Source organism: Lissotriton helveticus, chromosome 4_1 (assembly GCF_964261635.1).
Source record: "Lissotriton helveticus chromosome 4_1, aLisHel1.1, whole genome shotgun sequence".
Lineage (NCBI taxonomy): Eukaryota > Metazoa > Chordata > Amphibia > Caudata > Salamandridae > Lissotriton > Lissotriton helveticus.
The window spans coordinates 970,299,502-970,315,564 of NC_136063.1; the positions used below are offsets into that span (position 1 = coordinate 970,299,502).

At 32.8% G+C, this 16,063-nt stretch overlaps 12 non-coding genes across 12 annotated transcripts; all 12 read left to right on the forward strand.

Moving 5' to 3' along the window:
- Window positions 1-662: 662 nt before the first annotated feature.
- Window positions 663-736, forward strand: TRNAI-AAU (transfer RNA isoleucine (anticodon AAU)). Its single transcript has one exon. It is a non-coding gene; the product is annotated as a tRNA-Ile (tRNA).
- A 1,444-nt stretch (window positions 737-2,180) lies between these two features.
- Window positions 2,181-2,254, forward strand: TRNAI-AAU (transfer RNA isoleucine (anticodon AAU)). Its single transcript has one exon. It is a non-coding gene; the product is annotated as a tRNA-Ile (tRNA).
- A 1,443-nt stretch (window positions 2,255-3,697) lies between these two features.
- Window positions 3,698-3,771, forward strand: TRNAI-AAU (transfer RNA isoleucine (anticodon AAU)). The gene has a single exon. It is a non-coding gene; the product is annotated as a tRNA-Ile (tRNA).
- Window positions 3,772-6,080: 2,309 nt separating this feature from the next.
- TRNAF-AAA (transfer RNA phenylalanine (anticodon AAA)) lies at window positions 6,081-6,154 on the forward strand. Its single transcript has one exon. It is a non-coding gene; the product is annotated as a tRNA-Phe (tRNA).
- Window positions 6,155-6,734: 580 nt separating this feature from the next.
- On the forward strand, window positions 6,735-6,808 carry TRNAI-AAU (transfer RNA isoleucine (anticodon AAU)). The gene has a single exon. It is a non-coding gene; the product is annotated as a tRNA-Ile (tRNA).
- Window positions 6,809-8,251: 1,443 nt separating this feature from the next.
- On the forward strand, window positions 8,252-8,325 carry TRNAI-AAU (transfer RNA isoleucine (anticodon AAU)). Its single transcript has one exon. It is a non-coding gene; the product is annotated as a tRNA-Ile (tRNA).
- A 790-nt stretch (window positions 8,326-9,115) lies between these two features.
- On the forward strand, window positions 9,116-9,189 carry TRNAI-AAU (transfer RNA isoleucine (anticodon AAU)). The gene has a single exon. It is a non-coding gene; the product is annotated as a tRNA-Ile (tRNA).
- Window positions 9,190-11,288: 2,099 nt separating this feature from the next.
- TRNAI-AAU (transfer RNA isoleucine (anticodon AAU)) lies at window positions 11,289-11,362 on the forward strand. Its single transcript has one exon. It is a non-coding gene; the product is annotated as a tRNA-Ile (tRNA).
- A 1,444-nt stretch (window positions 11,363-12,806) lies between these two features.
- TRNAI-AAU (transfer RNA isoleucine (anticodon AAU)) lies at window positions 12,807-12,880 on the forward strand. Its single transcript has one exon. It is a non-coding gene; the product is annotated as a tRNA-Ile (tRNA).
- A 789-nt stretch (window positions 12,881-13,669) lies between these two features.
- TRNAI-AAU (transfer RNA isoleucine (anticodon AAU)) lies at window positions 13,670-13,743 on the forward strand. The gene has a single exon. It is a non-coding gene; the product is annotated as a tRNA-Ile (tRNA).
- Window positions 13,744-14,530: 787 nt separating this feature from the next.
- TRNAI-AAU (transfer RNA isoleucine (anticodon AAU)) lies at window positions 14,531-14,604 on the forward strand. Its single transcript has one exon. It is a non-coding gene; the product is annotated as a tRNA-Ile (tRNA).
- Window positions 14,605-15,390: 786 nt separating this feature from the next.
- TRNAI-AAU (transfer RNA isoleucine (anticodon AAU)) lies at window positions 15,391-15,464 on the forward strand. Its single transcript has one exon. It is a non-coding gene; the product is annotated as a tRNA-Ile (tRNA).
- The last annotated feature ends 599 nt before the right edge of the window (window positions 15,465-16,063 follow it).

Genomic DNA, 16,063 nt, shown 5'->3' on the forward strand with positions numbered 1-16,063 from the left:
TGCCAAATGGCCTGTTAACTCTGATGGTTAGAGCGTGGTGCTAATAACGCCAAGGTCACAGGTTCGATCCCTGTACAGGCCAAGTTTAATTATTTGAACAAAGATGAATTTTTCTTGTGTCTCATTTTGGACTGTTTATCTCCTTGAATCACACGCTGCTTGAAGGATTGGATGGAATCAGTAGCATTTCATCATCTGCTAATTCTTCAAAAGTATTCTATATATTTAGTGAGCCTATTAGTTTAGTCTGTTAGAGCATGAAGGTAAAAACACAAAGGACATAATTTCAATCTGTCTCCAAGCCAATACTTGATGCTCCTTTAATGTTGAAAATAGATGTATTTTCTTCTGTATCATGTTTACCTCCATATTTCCTTTGCGCAGAAGCTGATAGAATGATTAGATGAATCAATTGAATATAGGTGATGAATATTTATTTATTGCTAAACCACGTGGAAAAAACGTTACTGGTTCAAAATTCTAACACTAAGTATGGAAATCTCTTTTGTATTGCAATTTTTTTGAAGTCATATTAGTTTCTTCATGTTGATAATATGAAAGTTAATTCATATTAAACAGCTGAAATTAAGCTTTCCAAATCTCCCGGTTGAACTATCATTAGCACTGCTTCCTGTGCTGGTCCTCCAGAAGATGTGCAAATTGGCCTGTTAGCTCAGTTGGTTAGAACGTGGTGCTAATAACGCCAAGGTCACAGGTTCGATCCCTGTACAGGCCAAGTTTAATTCTTTGAAAAAAGATGAATTTTTATTGTGTCTCATCTTGGACTGTTTATCTCCTTGGATCAAACACTGCTTGAAGGATTGGATGAATACATTTGATATGATTATAGAATTAATTACTATTCTTAAAGCGCATAGAATATCTATTAATGGTTCTAAGTTCTAACGTCAAGTTACTAAATCTCTTATTTATTGCAATTTATTGAGATCATTTTTGTTTAGTCTTGTTGATAATATATAAAGATACTATGAATGTAAACAGCTGAATATAAGCTTTCCAACTATCCCGAATTAACAATCAGTAGGACTTCATCATCTGCTTCATCTTAAATAGTATGCTATATAGTTAGTGACTCTATTAGTTTAGTCTGTTAGAGCATGAAGTTAAAAACAACAAGGACATACTTTCAATCAGTCTCCAAGCCAATACTTGATGCTCCTTTAATGTTGAAAATAGATGTATTTTCTACTGTATCATGTTTATCTCTATATTTCCTTTGAGGAGAAGCTGATAAAATGATTAGATGAATCAATTCAATATAGGTGATGAATATTTATTTATTGCTTAACCACATGGAAAAAACGTTAATGGTTCTAAGTTCTAACACTAAGTATGAAAATCTCTTTTGTATTGTAATTTTTTTTAGGTCATATTAGTTTCTTCATGTTGATAATATATAACAATAACTTCATGGTAAACTGCTGAAATTAAGCTTTCCAAATCTCCTGGGTTAACTATCATTTGCCCTTCTTCATATGCTGGACCTCCAGGTAGTTGTGCCAAATGGCCTGTTAGCTCTGATGGTTAGAGCGTGGTGCTAATAACACCAAGGTCACAGGTTCGATCCCTGTACAGGCCAAGTTTAATTATTTGAACAAAGATGAATTTTTCTTGTGTCTCATTTTGGAATGTTTATCTCCTTGAATCACACGCTGCTTGAAGGATTGGATGGAATCAGTAGCATTTCATCATCTGCTAATTCTTCAAAAGTATTCTATATATTTAGTGAGCCTATTAGTTTAGTCTGTTAGAGCATGAAGTTAAAAACGCAAAGGACATAATATCAATCTGTCTCCAAGCCAATACTTGATGCTCCTTTAATGTTGAAAATAGATGCATTTTCTTCTGTATCATGTTTACCTCCATATTTCCTTTGCGCAGAAGCTGATAGAATGATTAGATGAATCAATTGAATATAGGTGATGAATATTTATTTATTGCAAAACCACGTGGAAAAAACGTTACTGGTTCAAAATTCTAACACTAAGTATGGAAATCTCTTTTGTATTGCAATTTTTTTGAAGTCATATTAGTTTCTTCATGTTGATAATATGAAAGTTAATTCATATTAAACAGCTGAAATTAAGCTTTCCAAATCTCCCGGTTGAATTATCATTAGCACTGCTTCCTGTGCTGGTCCTCCAGATGATGTGCAAATTGGCCTGTTAGCTCAGTTGGTTAGAACGTGGTGCTAATAACGCCAAGGTCACAGGTTCGATCCCTGTACAGGCCAAGTTTAATTCTTTGAAAAAAGATGAATTTTTATTGTGTCTCATTTTGGACTGTTTATCTCCTTGGATCAAACACTGCTTGAAGGATTGGATGAATACATTTGATATGATTATAGAATTAATTACTATTCTTAAAGCGCCTAGAATATCTATTAATGGTTCTAAGTTCTAACGCCAAGTTACTAAATCTCTTATTTATTGCAATTTATTGAGATCATTTTTGTTTAGTCTTGTTGATAATATATAAAGATACTATGAATGTAAACAGCTGAATATAAGCTTTCCAACTATGCCGGATTAACAATCAGTAGGACTTCATCAACTGCTTCCTCTTTAATAGTATACTATATATTTAGTGAGACTATTAGTTTAGTCTGTTAGAGCATAAAGTTAAAAACGCCAAGGACATACTTTCAATCAGTCTCCAAGCCAATACTTGATGCACCTTTAATGTTGAAAATAGATGTATTTTCTACTGTATCATGTTTATCTCTATATTTCCTTTGAGGAGAAGCTGACAAAATGATTAGATGATTCAATTCAATATAGGTGATGAATATTTATTTATTGCTTAACCACATGGAAAAAACGTTAATGGTTCTAAGTTCTAACACTAAGTATGAAAATCTCTTTTGTATTGTAATTTTTTTAAGTCATATTAGTTTCTTCATGTTGATAATAAATAACAATAACTTCATGGTAAACTGCTGGCATTAAGCTTTCCAAATGTCCTGGGTTAACTATCATTTGCCCTTCTTCATATGCTGGACCTCCAGGTAGTTGTGCAAAATGGCTTGTTAGCTCAGATGGTTAGAGCGTGGTGCTAATAGCGCCAAGGTCACAGGTTCGATCCCTGTACAGGCCAAGTTTATTTGTTTGAACAAAGATGAATTTTTCTTGTGTCTCATTTTGGACTGTTTATCTCCTTGAATCACATGCTGCTTGAAGGATTGGATGGAATCAGTAGCATTTCATCATCTGCTAATTCTTCAAAAGTATTCTATATATTTAGTGAGCCTATTAGTTTAGTCTGTTAGAGCATGAAGTTAAAAACGCAAAGGACATAATTTCAATCAGTCTCCAAGCCAATACTTGATGCTCCTTTAATGTTGAAAATAGATATATTTTCTTCTGTATCATGTTTACCTCTATATTTCCTTTGCACAGAAGCTGATAGAATGATTAGATGAATCAATTGAATATAGGTGATGAATATTTATTTATTGCTAAACCACGTGGAAAAAACGTTACTGGTTCAAAATTCTAACACTAAGTATGGAAATCTCTTTTGTATTGCAATTTTTTTGAAGTCATATTAGTTTCTTCATGTTGAAAATATGAAAGTTAATACATATTAAACAGCTGAAATAAAGCTTTCCAAATCTCCCGGTTGAACTATCATTAGCACTGCTTCATGTGCTGGTCCTCCAAAAGATGTGCAAATTGGCCTGTTAGCTCAGTTGGTTAGAGCGTGGTGCTAATAACGCCAAGGTCACAGGTTCGATCCCTGTACAGGCCAAGTTTAATTCTTTGAAAAAAGATTAATTTTTCTTGTGTCTCATTTTGGACTGTTTATCTCCTTGGATCAAACGCTGCTTGAAGGACTCGATGAATACATTTGATATAATTATAGAATTAATTTCTATTCTTAAAGCGCCTGGAATATCTATTAATGGTTCTAAGTTCCAACGCCAAGTAACTAAATCTCTTATTTATATCAATTTATTGAGATCATTTTTGTTTAGTCTTGTTGATAATATATAAAGATACTATGAATGTAAACAGCTGAATATAAGCTTTCCAAATATCCCGGATTAACAATCAGTAGGACTTCATCATCTGCTTCATCTTCAATAGTATGCTATATATTTAGTGACTCTATTAGTTTAGTCTGTTAGAGCATGAAGTTAAAAACGACAAGGACATACTTTCAATCAGTCTCCAAGCCAATACTTGATGCTCCTTTATTGTTGAAAATAGATGTATTTTCTACTGTATCATGTTTATCTCTATATTTCCTTTGAGGAGAAGCTGATAAAATGATTAGATGAATCAATTCAATATAGGTGATGAATATTTATATATTGCTTAACCACATGGAAAAAACGTTAATGGTTCTAAGTTCTAACTCTAAGTATGAAAATCTCTTTTGTATTGTAATTTTTTTTAGGTCATATTAGTTTCTTCATGTTGATAATATATAACAATAACTTCATGGTAAACTGCTGAAATTAAGCTTTCCAAATCTCCTGGGTTAACTATCATTTGCCCTTCTTCATATGCTGGACCTCCAGGTAGTTGTGCAAAATGGCCTGTTAGCTCAGATGGTTAGAGCGTGGTGCTAATAACGCCAAGGTCTCAGGTTTGATCCCTGTACAGGCCAAGTTTAATTGTTTGAACAAAGATGAATTTTTCATGTGTCTCATTTTGGACTGTTTATCTCCTTGAATCACACGCTGCTTGAAGGATTGGATGGAATCAGTAGCATTTCATCATCTGCTAATTCTTCAAAAGTATTCTATATATTTAGTGAGCCTATTAGTTTAGTCTGTTAGAGCATGAAGTTAAAAACGCAAAGGACATAATTTCAATCTGTCTCCAAGCCAATACTTGATGCTCCTTTAATGTTGAAAATAGATGTATTTTCTTCTGTATCATGTTTACCTCCATATTTCCTTTGCGCAGAAGCTGATAGAATGATTAGATGAATCAATTGAATATAGGTGATGAATATGTATTTATTGCTAAACCACGTGGAAAAAACGTTACTGGTTCAAAATTCTAACACTAAGTATGGAAATCTCTTTTGTATTGCAAATTTTTTTTAAGTCATATTAATTTCTTCATGTTGATAATATGAAAGTTAATTCATATTAAACAGCTGAAATTAAGCTTTCCAAATCTCCTGGTTGAACTATCATTAGCACTGCTTCCTGTGCTGGTCCTCTGGAAGATGTGCAAATTGGCCTGTTAGCTCAGTTGGTTAGAGCGTGATGCTAATAACTCCAAGGTCACAGGTTCGATCCCTGTACAGGCCAAGTTTAATTCTTTGAAAAAAGATAAATTTTTCTTGTGTCTCATTTTGGACTGTTTATCTCCTTGGATCAAACGCTGCTTGAAGGACTCGATGAATACATTTGATATAATTATAGAATTAATTTCTATTCTGAAAGCGCCTGGAATATCTATTAATGGTTCAAAGTTCTAACGCCAAGTAACTAAATCTCTTATTTATAGCAATTTATTGAGATCATTTTTGTTTAGTCTTGTTGATAATATATAAAGATACTATGAATGTAAACAGCTGAATATAAGCTTTCCAACTATCCCGAATTAACAATCAGTAGGACTTCATCATCTGCTTCATCTTCAATAGTATGCTATATAGTTAGTGACTCTATTAGTTTAGTCTGTTAGAGCATGAAGTTAAAAACAACAAGGACATACTTTCAATCAGTCTCCAAGCCAATACTTGATGCTCCTTTAATGTTGAAAATAGATGTATTTTCTACTGTATCATGTTTATCTCTATATTTCCTTTGAGGAGAAGCTGATAAAATGATTAGATGAATCAATTCAATATAGGTGATGAATATTTGTTTATTGCTTAACCACATGGAAAAAACGTTAATGGTTCTAATTTCCAACACTAAGTATGAAAATCTCTTTTGTATTGTAATTTATTTTAGGTCATATTAGTTTCTTCATGTTGATAATATATAACAAAAACTTCATGGTAAACTGCTGAAATTAAGCTTTCCAAATCTCCTGGGTTAACTATCATTTGCCCTTCTTCATATGCTGGACCTCCAGGTAGTTGTGCCAAATGGCCTGTTAGCTCTGATGGTTAGAGCATGGTGCTAAAAACGCCAAGGTCACAGGTTCGATCCCTGTACAGGCCAAGTTTAATTATTTGAACAAAGATGAATTTTTCTTGTGTCTCATTTTGGACTGTTTATCTCCTTGAATCACACGCTGCTTGAAGGATTGGATGGAATCAGTAGCATTTCATCATCTGCTAATTCTTCAAAAGTATTCTATATATTTAGTGAGCCTATTAGTTTAGTCTGTTAGAGCATGAAGTTAAAAACGCAAAGGACATAATTTCAATCTGTCTCCAAGCCAATACTTGATGCTCCTTTAATGTTGAAAATAGATGTATTTTCTTCTGTATCATGTTTACCTCCATATTTCCTTTGCGCAGAAGCTGATAGAATGATTAGATGAATCAATTGAATATAGGTGATGAATATTTATTTATTGCTAAACCACGTGGAAAAAACGTTACTGGTTCAAAATTCTAACACTAAGTATGGAAATCTCTTTTGTATTGCAATTTTTTTGAAGTCATATTAGTTTCTTCATGTTGATAATATGAAAGTTAATTCATATTAAACAGCTGAAATTAAGCTTTCCAAATCTCCCGGTTGAACTATCATTAGCACTGCTTCCTGTGCTGGTCCTCCAGATGATGTGCAAATTGGCCTGTTAGCTCAGTTGGTTAGAACGTGGTGCTAATAACGCCAAGGTCACAGGTTCGATCCCTGTACAGGCCAAGTTTAAATCTTTGAAAAAAGATGAATTTTTATTGTGTCTCATTTTGGACTGTTTATCTCCTTGGATCAAACACTGCTTGAAGGATTGGATGAATACATTTGATATGATTATAGAATTAATTACTATTCTTAAAGCGCCTAGAATATCTATTAATGGTTCTAAGTATTAACGCCAAGTTACTAAATCTCTTATTTATTGCAATTTATTGAGATCATTTTTGTTTAGTCTTGTTGATAATATATAAAGATACTATGAATGTAAACAGCTGAATATAAGCTTTCCAACTATCCCGGATTAACAATCAGTAGGACTTCATCAACTGCTTCCTCTTTAATAGTATACTATATATTTAGTGAGACTATTAGTTTAGTCTGTTAGAGCATAAAGTTAAAAACGCCAAGGACATACTTTCAATCAGTCTCCAAGCCAATACTTGATGCACCTTTAATGTTGAAAATAGATGTATTTTCTACTGTATCATGTTTATCTCTATATTTCCTTTGAGGAGAAGCTGACAAAATGATTAGATGAATCAATTCAATATAGGTGATGAATATTTATTTATTGCTTAACCACATGGAAAAAACGTTAATGGTTCTAAGTTCTAACACTAAGTATGAAAATCTCTTTTGTATTGTAATTTTTTTAAGTCATATTAGTTTCTTCATGTTGATAATAAATAACAATAACTTCATGGTAAACTGCTGGCATTAAGCTTTCCAAATGTCCTGGGTTAACTATCATTTGCCCTTCTTCATATGCTGGACCTCCAGGTAGTTGTGCAAAATGGCCTGTTAGCTCAGATGGTTAGAGCGTGGTGCTAATAGCGCCAAGGTCACAGGTTCGATCCCTGTACAGGCCAAGTTTATTTGTTTGAACAAAGATGAATTTTTCTTGTGTCTCATTTTGGACTGTTTATCTCCTTGAATCACACGCTGCTTGAAGGATTGGATGGAATCAGTAGCATTTCATCATCTGCTAATTCTTCAAAAGTATTCTATATATTTAGTGAGCCTATTAGTTTAGTCTGTTAGAGCATGAAGTTAAAAACGCAAAGGACATAATTTCAATCAGTCTCCAAGCCAATACTTGATGCTCCTTTAATGTTGAAAATAGATATATTTTCTTCTGTATCATGTTTACCTCTATATTTCCTTTGCACAGAAGCTGATAGAATGATTAGATGAATCAATTGAATATAGGTGATGAATATTTATTTATTGCTAAACCACGTGGAAAAAACGTTACTGGTTCAAAATTCTAACACTAAGTATGGAAATCTCTTTTGTATTGCAATTTTTTTGAAGTCATATTAGTTTCTTCATGTTGAAAATATGAAAGTTAATACATATTAAACAGCTGAAATAAAGCTTTCCAAATCTCCCGGTTGAACTATCATTAGCACTGCTTCATGTGCTGGTCCTCCAAAAGATGTGCAAATTGGCCTGTTAGCTCAGTTGGTTAGAGCGTGGTGCTAATAACGCCAAGGTCACAGGTTCGATCCCTGTACAGGCCAAGTTTAATTCTTTGAAAAAAGATTAATTTTTCTTGTGTCTCATTTTGGACTGTTTATCTCCTTGGATCAAACGCTGCTTGAAGGACTCGATGAATACATTTGATATAATTATAGAATTAATTTCTATTCTTAAAGCGCCTGGAATATCTATTAATGGTTCTAAGTTCCAACGCCAAGGAACTAAATCTCTTATTTATATCAATTTATTGAGATCATTTTTGTTTAGTCTTGTTGATAATATATAAAGATACTATGAATGTAAACAGCTGAATATAAGCTTTCCAACTATCCCGGATTAACAATCAGTAGGACTTCATCATCTGCTTCATCTTCAATAGTATGCTATATATTTAGTGACTCTATTAGTTTAGTCTGTTAGAGCATGAAGTTAAAAACGACAAGGACATACTTTCAATCAGTCTCCAAGCCAATACTTGATGCTCCTTTATTGTTGAAAATAGATGTATTTTCTACTGTATCATGTTTATCTCTATATTTCCTTTGAGGAGAAGCTGATAAAATGATTAGATGAATCAATTCAATATAGGTGATGAATATTTATATATTGCTTAACCACATGGAAAAAACGTTAATGGTTCTAAGTTCTAACACTAAGTATGAAAATCTCTTTTGTATTGTAATTTTTTTTAAGTCATATTAGTTTCTTCATGTTGATAATATATAACAATAACTTCATGGTAAACTGCTGAAATTAAGCTTTCCAAATCTCCTGGGTTAACTATCATTTGCCCTTCTTCATATGCTGGACCTCCAGGTAATTGTGCAAAATGGCCTGTTAGCTCAGATGGTTAGAGTGTGGTGCTAATAACGCCAAGGTCACAGGTTCGATCCCTGTACAGGCCAAGTTTAATTGTTTGAACAAAGATGAATTTTTCTTGTGTCTCATTTTGGACTGTTTATCTCCTTGAATCACACGCTGCTTGAAGGATTGGATGGAATCAGTAGCATTTCATCATCTGCTAATTCTTCAAAAGTATTCTATATATTTAGTGAGCCTATTAGTTTAGTCTGTTAGAGCATGAAGTTAAAAACGCAAAGGACATAATTTCAATCAGTCTCCAAGCCAATACTTGATGCTCCTTTAATGTTGAAAATAGATGTATTTTCTTCTGTATCATGTTTACCTCTATATTTCCTTTGCACAGAAGCTGATAGAATGATTAGATGAATCAATTGAATATAGGTGATGAATATTTATTTATTGCTAAACCACGTGGAAAAAACGTTACTGGTTCAAAATTCTAACACTAAGTATGGAAATCTCTTTTGTATTGCAATTTTTTTGAAGTCATATTAGTTTCTTCATGTTGATAATATGAAAGTTAATTCATATTAAACAGCTGAAATTAAGTTTTCCAAATCTCCCGGTTGAACTATCATTAGCACTGCTTCCTGTGCTGGTCCTCCAAAAGATGTGCAAATTGGCCTGTTAGCTTAGTTGGTTAGAGTGTGGTGCTAATAACTCCAAGGTCACAGGTTCGATCCCTGTACAGACCAAGTTTAATTCTTTGAAAAAAGATTAATTTTTCTTGTGTCTCATTTTGGACTGTTTATCTCCTTGGATCAAACGCTGCTTGAAAGACTCGATGAATACATTTGATATAATTATAGAATTAATTTCTATTCTTAAAGCGCCTGGAATATCTATTAATGGTTCTAAGTTCTAACGCCAAGTAACTAAATCTCTTATTTATAGCAATTTATTGAGATCATTTTTGTTTAGTCTTGTTGATAATATATAAAGATACTATGAATGTAAACAGCTGAATATAAGCTTTCCAACTATCCCGGATTAACAATCAGTAGGACTTCATCATCTGCTTCATCTTCAATAGTATGCTATATAGTTAGTGACTCTATTACTTTAGTCTGTTAGAGCATGAAGTTAAAAACGACAAGGACATACTTTCAATCAGTCTCCAAGCCAATACTTGATGCTCCTTTAATGTTGAAAATAGATGTATTTTCTACTGTATCATGTTTATCTCTATATTTCCTTTGAGGAGAAGCTGATAAAATGATTAGATGAATCAATTCAATATAGGTGATGAATATTTATTTATTGCTTAACCACATGGAAAAAACGTTAATGGTTCTAAGTTCTAACACTAAGTATGAAAATCTCTTTTGTATTGTAATTTTTTTTAGGTCATATTAGTTTCTTCATGTTGATAATATATAACAATAAGTTCATGGTAAACTGCTGAAATTAAGCTTTCCAAATCTCCTGGGTTAACTATCATTTGCCCTTCTTCATATGCTGGACCTCCAGGTAGTTGTGCAAAATGGCCTGTTAGCTCAGATGGTTAGAGCGTGGTGCTAATAACGCCAAGGTCTCAGGTTTGATCCCTGTACAGGCCAAGTTTAATTGTTTGAACAAAGATGAATTTTTCATGTGTCTCATTTTGGACTGTTTATCTCCTTGAATCACACGCTGCTTGAAGGATTGGATGGAATCAGTAGCATTTCATCATCTGCTAATTCTTCAAAAGTATTCTATATATTTAGTGAGCCTATTAGTTTAGTCTGTTAGAGCATGAAGTTAAAAACGCAAAGGACATAATTTCAATCTGTCTCCAAGCCAATACTTGATGCTCCTTTAATGTTGAAAATATATGTATTTTCTTCTGTATCATGTTTACCTCCATATTTCCTTTGCGCAGAAGCTGATAGAATGATTAGATGAATCAATTGAATATAGGTGATGAATATGTATTTATTGCTAAACCACGTGGAAAAAACGTTACTGGTTCAAAATTCTAACACTAAGTATGGAAATCTCTTTTGTATTGCAAATTTTTTTTAAGTCATATTAGTTTCTTCATGTTGATAATATGAAAGTTAATTCATATTAAACAGCTGAAATTAAGCTTTCCAAATCTCCTGGTTGAACTATCATTAGCACTGCTTCCTGTGCTGGTCCTCTGGAAGATGTGCAAATTGGCCTGTTAGCTCAGTTGGTTAGAGCGTGGTGCTAATAACTCCAAGGTCACAGGTTCGATCCCTGTACAGGCCAAGTTTAATTCTTTGAAAACAGATTAATTTTTCTTGTGTCTCATTTTGGACTGTTTATCTCCTTGGATCAAACGCTGCTTGAAGGACTCGATGAATACATTTGATATAATTATAGAATTAATTTCTATTCTTAAAGCGCCTGGAATATCTATTAATGGTTCAAAGTTCTAACGCCAAGTAACTAAATCTCTTATTTATAGCAATTTATTGAGATCATTTTTGTTTAGTCTTGTTGATAATATATAAAGATACTATGAATGTAAACAGCTGAATATAAGCTTTCCAACTATCCCGAATTAACAATCAGTAGGACTTCATCATCTGCTTCATCTTCAATAGTATGCTATATAGTTAGTGACTCTATTAGTTTAGTCTGTTAGAGCATGAAGTTAAAAACAACAAGGACATACTTTCAATCAGTCTCCAAGCCAATACTTGATGCTCCTTTAATGTTGAAAATAGATGTATTTTCTACTGTATCATGTTTATCTCTATATTTCCTTTGAGGAGAAGCTGATAAAATGATTAGATGAATCAATTCAATATAGGTGATGAATATTTATTTATTGCTTAACCACATGGAAAAAACGTTAATGGTTCTAAGTTCCAACACTAAGTATGAAAATCTCTTTTGTATTGTAATTTTTTTTAGGTCATATTAGTTTCTTCATGTTGATAATATATAACAAAAACTTCATGGTAAACTGCTGAAATTAAGCTTTCCAAATCTCCTGGGTTAACTATCATTTGCCCTTCTTCATATGCTGGACCTCCAGGTAGTTGTGCCAAATGGCCTGTTAGCTCTGATGGTTAGAGCGTGGTGCTAATAACGCCAAGGTCACAGGTTCGATCCCTGTACAGGCCAAGTTTAATTATTTGAACAAAGATGAATTTTTCTTGTGTCTCATTTTGGACTGTTTATCTCCTTGAATCACACGCTGCTTGAAGGATTGGATGGAATCAGTAGCATTTCATCATCTGCTAATTCTTCAAAAGTATTCTATATATTTAGTGAGCCTATTAGTTTAGTCTGTTAGAGCATGAAGTTAAAAACGCAAAGGACATAATTTCAATCTGTCTCCAAGCCAATACTTGATGCTCCTTTAATGTTGAAAATAGATGTATTTTCTTCTGTATCATGTTTACCTCCATATTTCCTTTGCGCAGAAGCTGATAGAATGATTAGATGAATCAATTGAATATAGGTGATGAATATTTATTTATTGCTAAACCACGTGGAAAAAACGTTACTGGTTCAAAATTCTAACACTAAGTATGGAAATCTCTTTTGTATTGCAATTTTTTTGAAGTCATATTAGTTTCTTCATGTTGATAATATGAAAGTTAATTCATATTAAACAGCTGAAATTAAGCTTTCCAAATCTCCCGGTTGAACTATCATTAGCACTGCTTCCTGTGCTGGTCCTCCAGACGATGTGCAAATTGGCCTGTTAGCTCAGTTGGTTAGAGCGTGGTGCTAATAACGCCAAGGTCACAGGTTCGATCCCTGTACAGGCCAAGTTTAATTCTTTGAAAAAAGATTATTTTTTCTTGTGTCTCATTTTGGACTGTTTATCTCCTTGGATCAAATGCTGCTTGAAGGATTGGATGAATACATTTGATATAATTATAAAATTAATTACTATTCTTAAAGCGCCTAGAATATCTATTAATGGTTCTAAGTTCTAACGCCAAGTTACTAAATCTCTTATTTATTGCAATTTATTGAGATCATTTTTGTTTAGTCTTGTTGATAATATATAAAGATACTATGAATGTAAACAGCTGAATATAAGCTTTCCAACTATCCCGGATTAACAATCAGTAGGACTTCATCAACTGCTTCCTCTTTAATAGTATACTATATATTTAGTGAGACTATTAGTTTAGTCTGTTAGAGCATAAAGTTAAAAACGCCAAGGACATACTTTCAATCAGTCTCCAAGCCAATACTTGATGCACCTTTAATGTTGAAAATAGATGTATTTTCTACTGTATCATGTTTATCTCTATATTTCCTTTGAGGAGAAGCTGATAAAATGATTAGATGAATCAATTCAATATAGGTGATGAATATTTATTTATTGCTTAACCACATGGAAAAAACGTTAATGGTTCTAAGTTCTAACACTAAGTATGAAAATCTCTTTTGTATTGTAATTTTTTTAAGTCATATTAGTTTCTTCATGTTGATAATAAATAACAATAACTTCATGGTAAACTGCTGACATTAAGCTTTCCAAATGTCCTGGGTTAACTATCATTTGCCCTTCTTCATATGCTGGACCTCCAGGTAGTTGTGAAAAATGGCCTGTTAGCTCAGATGGTTAGAGCGTGGTGCTAATGACGCCAAGGTCACAGGTTCGATCCCTGTACAGGCCAAGTTTATTTGTTTGAACAAAGATGAATTTTTCTTGTGTCTCATTTTGGACTGTTTATCTCCTTGAATCAAACGCTGCTTGAAGGATTGGATGAATACATTTGATATAAATATAGAATTAATTACTATTCTTAAAGCGCCTGGAATATCTATTAATGGTTCTAAGTACTAACGCCAAGTAACTAAATCTCTTATTTATTGCAATTTATTGAGATCATTTTTGTTTAGTCTTGTTGATAATATATAAAGATACTATGAATGTAAACAGCTGAATATAAGCTTTTCAACTATCCCGGATTAACAATCAGTAGGACTTCATCATCTGCTTCATCTTTAATAGTATGCTATATATTTAGTGACTCTATTAGTTTAGTATGTTAGAGCTTGAAGTTAAAAACGCCAAGGACATACTTTCAATCAGTCTCCAAGCCAATACTTGATGCTCCTTTAATGTTGAAAATAGATGTATTTTCTACTGTATCATGTTTATCTCTATATTTCCTTTGAGGAGAAGCTGATAAAATGATTAGATGAAACAATTCAATATAGGTGATGAATATTTATTTATTGCTTAACCACATGGAAAAAACGTTAATGGTTCTAAGTTCTAACACTAAGTATGAAAATCTCTTTTGTATTGTAATTTTTTTGAAGTCATATTAGTTTCTTCATGTTGATAATATGAAAGTTAATTCATATTAAACAGCTGAAATTAAGCTTTCCAAATCTCCCGGTTGAACTATCATTAGCACTGCTTCCTGTGCTGGTCCTCCAGAATATGTGCAAATTGGCCTGTTAGCTCAGTTGGTTAGAGCGTGGTGCTAATAACGCCAAGGTCACAGGTTCGATCTCTGTACAGGCCAAGTTTATTTCTTTGAAAAAAGATGAATGTTTCTTGTGTCTCATTTTGGGCTGTTTATCTCCTTGGATCAAACGCTGCTTGAAGGACTCGATGAATACATGTGATATAATTATAGAATTAATTACTATTCTTAAAGCGCCTGGAATATCTATTAATGGTTCTAAGTTCTAACGCCAAGTAACTAAATCTCTTATTTATTGCAATTTATTGAGATCATTTTTGTTTAGTCTTGTTGATAATATATAAAGATACTATGAATGTAAACAGCTGAATATAAGCTTTCCAACTATCCCGGATTAACAATCAGTAGGACTTCATCATCTGCTTCATCTTCAATAGTATGCTATATATTTAGTGACCTATTAGTTTAGTCTGTTAGAGCATGAAGTTAAAAACGCCAAGGACATACTTTCAATCGGTCTCCAAGCCAATACTTGATGCACCTTTAATGTTGAAAATAGATGTATTTTCTACTGTATCATGTTTATCTCTATATTTCCTTAGAGGAGAAGCTGATATAATGATTAGATGAATCAATTCAATATAGGTGATGAATATTTATTTATTGCTAAACCACGTGGAAAAAACGTTACTGGTTCAAAATTCTAACACTAAGTATGGAAATCTCTTTTGTATTGCAATTTTTTTGAAGTCATATTAGTTTCTTCATGTTGATAATATGAAAGTTAATTCATATTAAACAGCTGAAATTAAGCTTTCCAAATCTCCCGGTTGAACTATCATTAGCACTGCTTCCTGTGCTGGTCCTCCAGATGATGTGCAAATTGGCCTGTTAGCTCAGTTGGTTAGAACGTGGTGCTAATAACGCCAAGGTCACAGGTTCGATCCCTGTACAGGCCAAGTTTAAATCTTTGAAAAAAGATGAATTTTTATTGTGTCTCATTTTGGACTGTTTATCTCCTTGGATCAAACACTGCTTGAAGGATTGGATGAATACATTTGATATGATTATAGAATTAATTACTATTCTTAAAGCGCCTAGAATATCTATTAATGGTTCTAAGTTCTAACGCCAAGTTACTAAATCTCTTATTTATTGCAATTTATTGAGATCATTTTTGTTTAGTCTTGTTGATAATATATAAAGATACTATGAATGTAAACAGCTGAATATAAGCTTTCCAACTATCCCGGATTAACAATCAGTAGGACTTCATCAACTGCTTCCTCTTTAATAGTATACTATATATTTAGTGAGACTATTAGTTTAGTCTGTTAGAGCATAAAGTTAAAAACGCCAAGGACATACTTTCAATCAGTCTCCAAGCCAATACTTGATGCACCTTTAATGTTGAAAATAGATGTATTTTCTACTGTATCATGTTTATCTCTATATTTCCTTTGAGGAGAAGCTGATAAAATGATTAGATGAATCAATTCAATATAGGTGATGAATATTTATTTATTGCTTAACCACATGGAAAAAACGTTAATGGTTC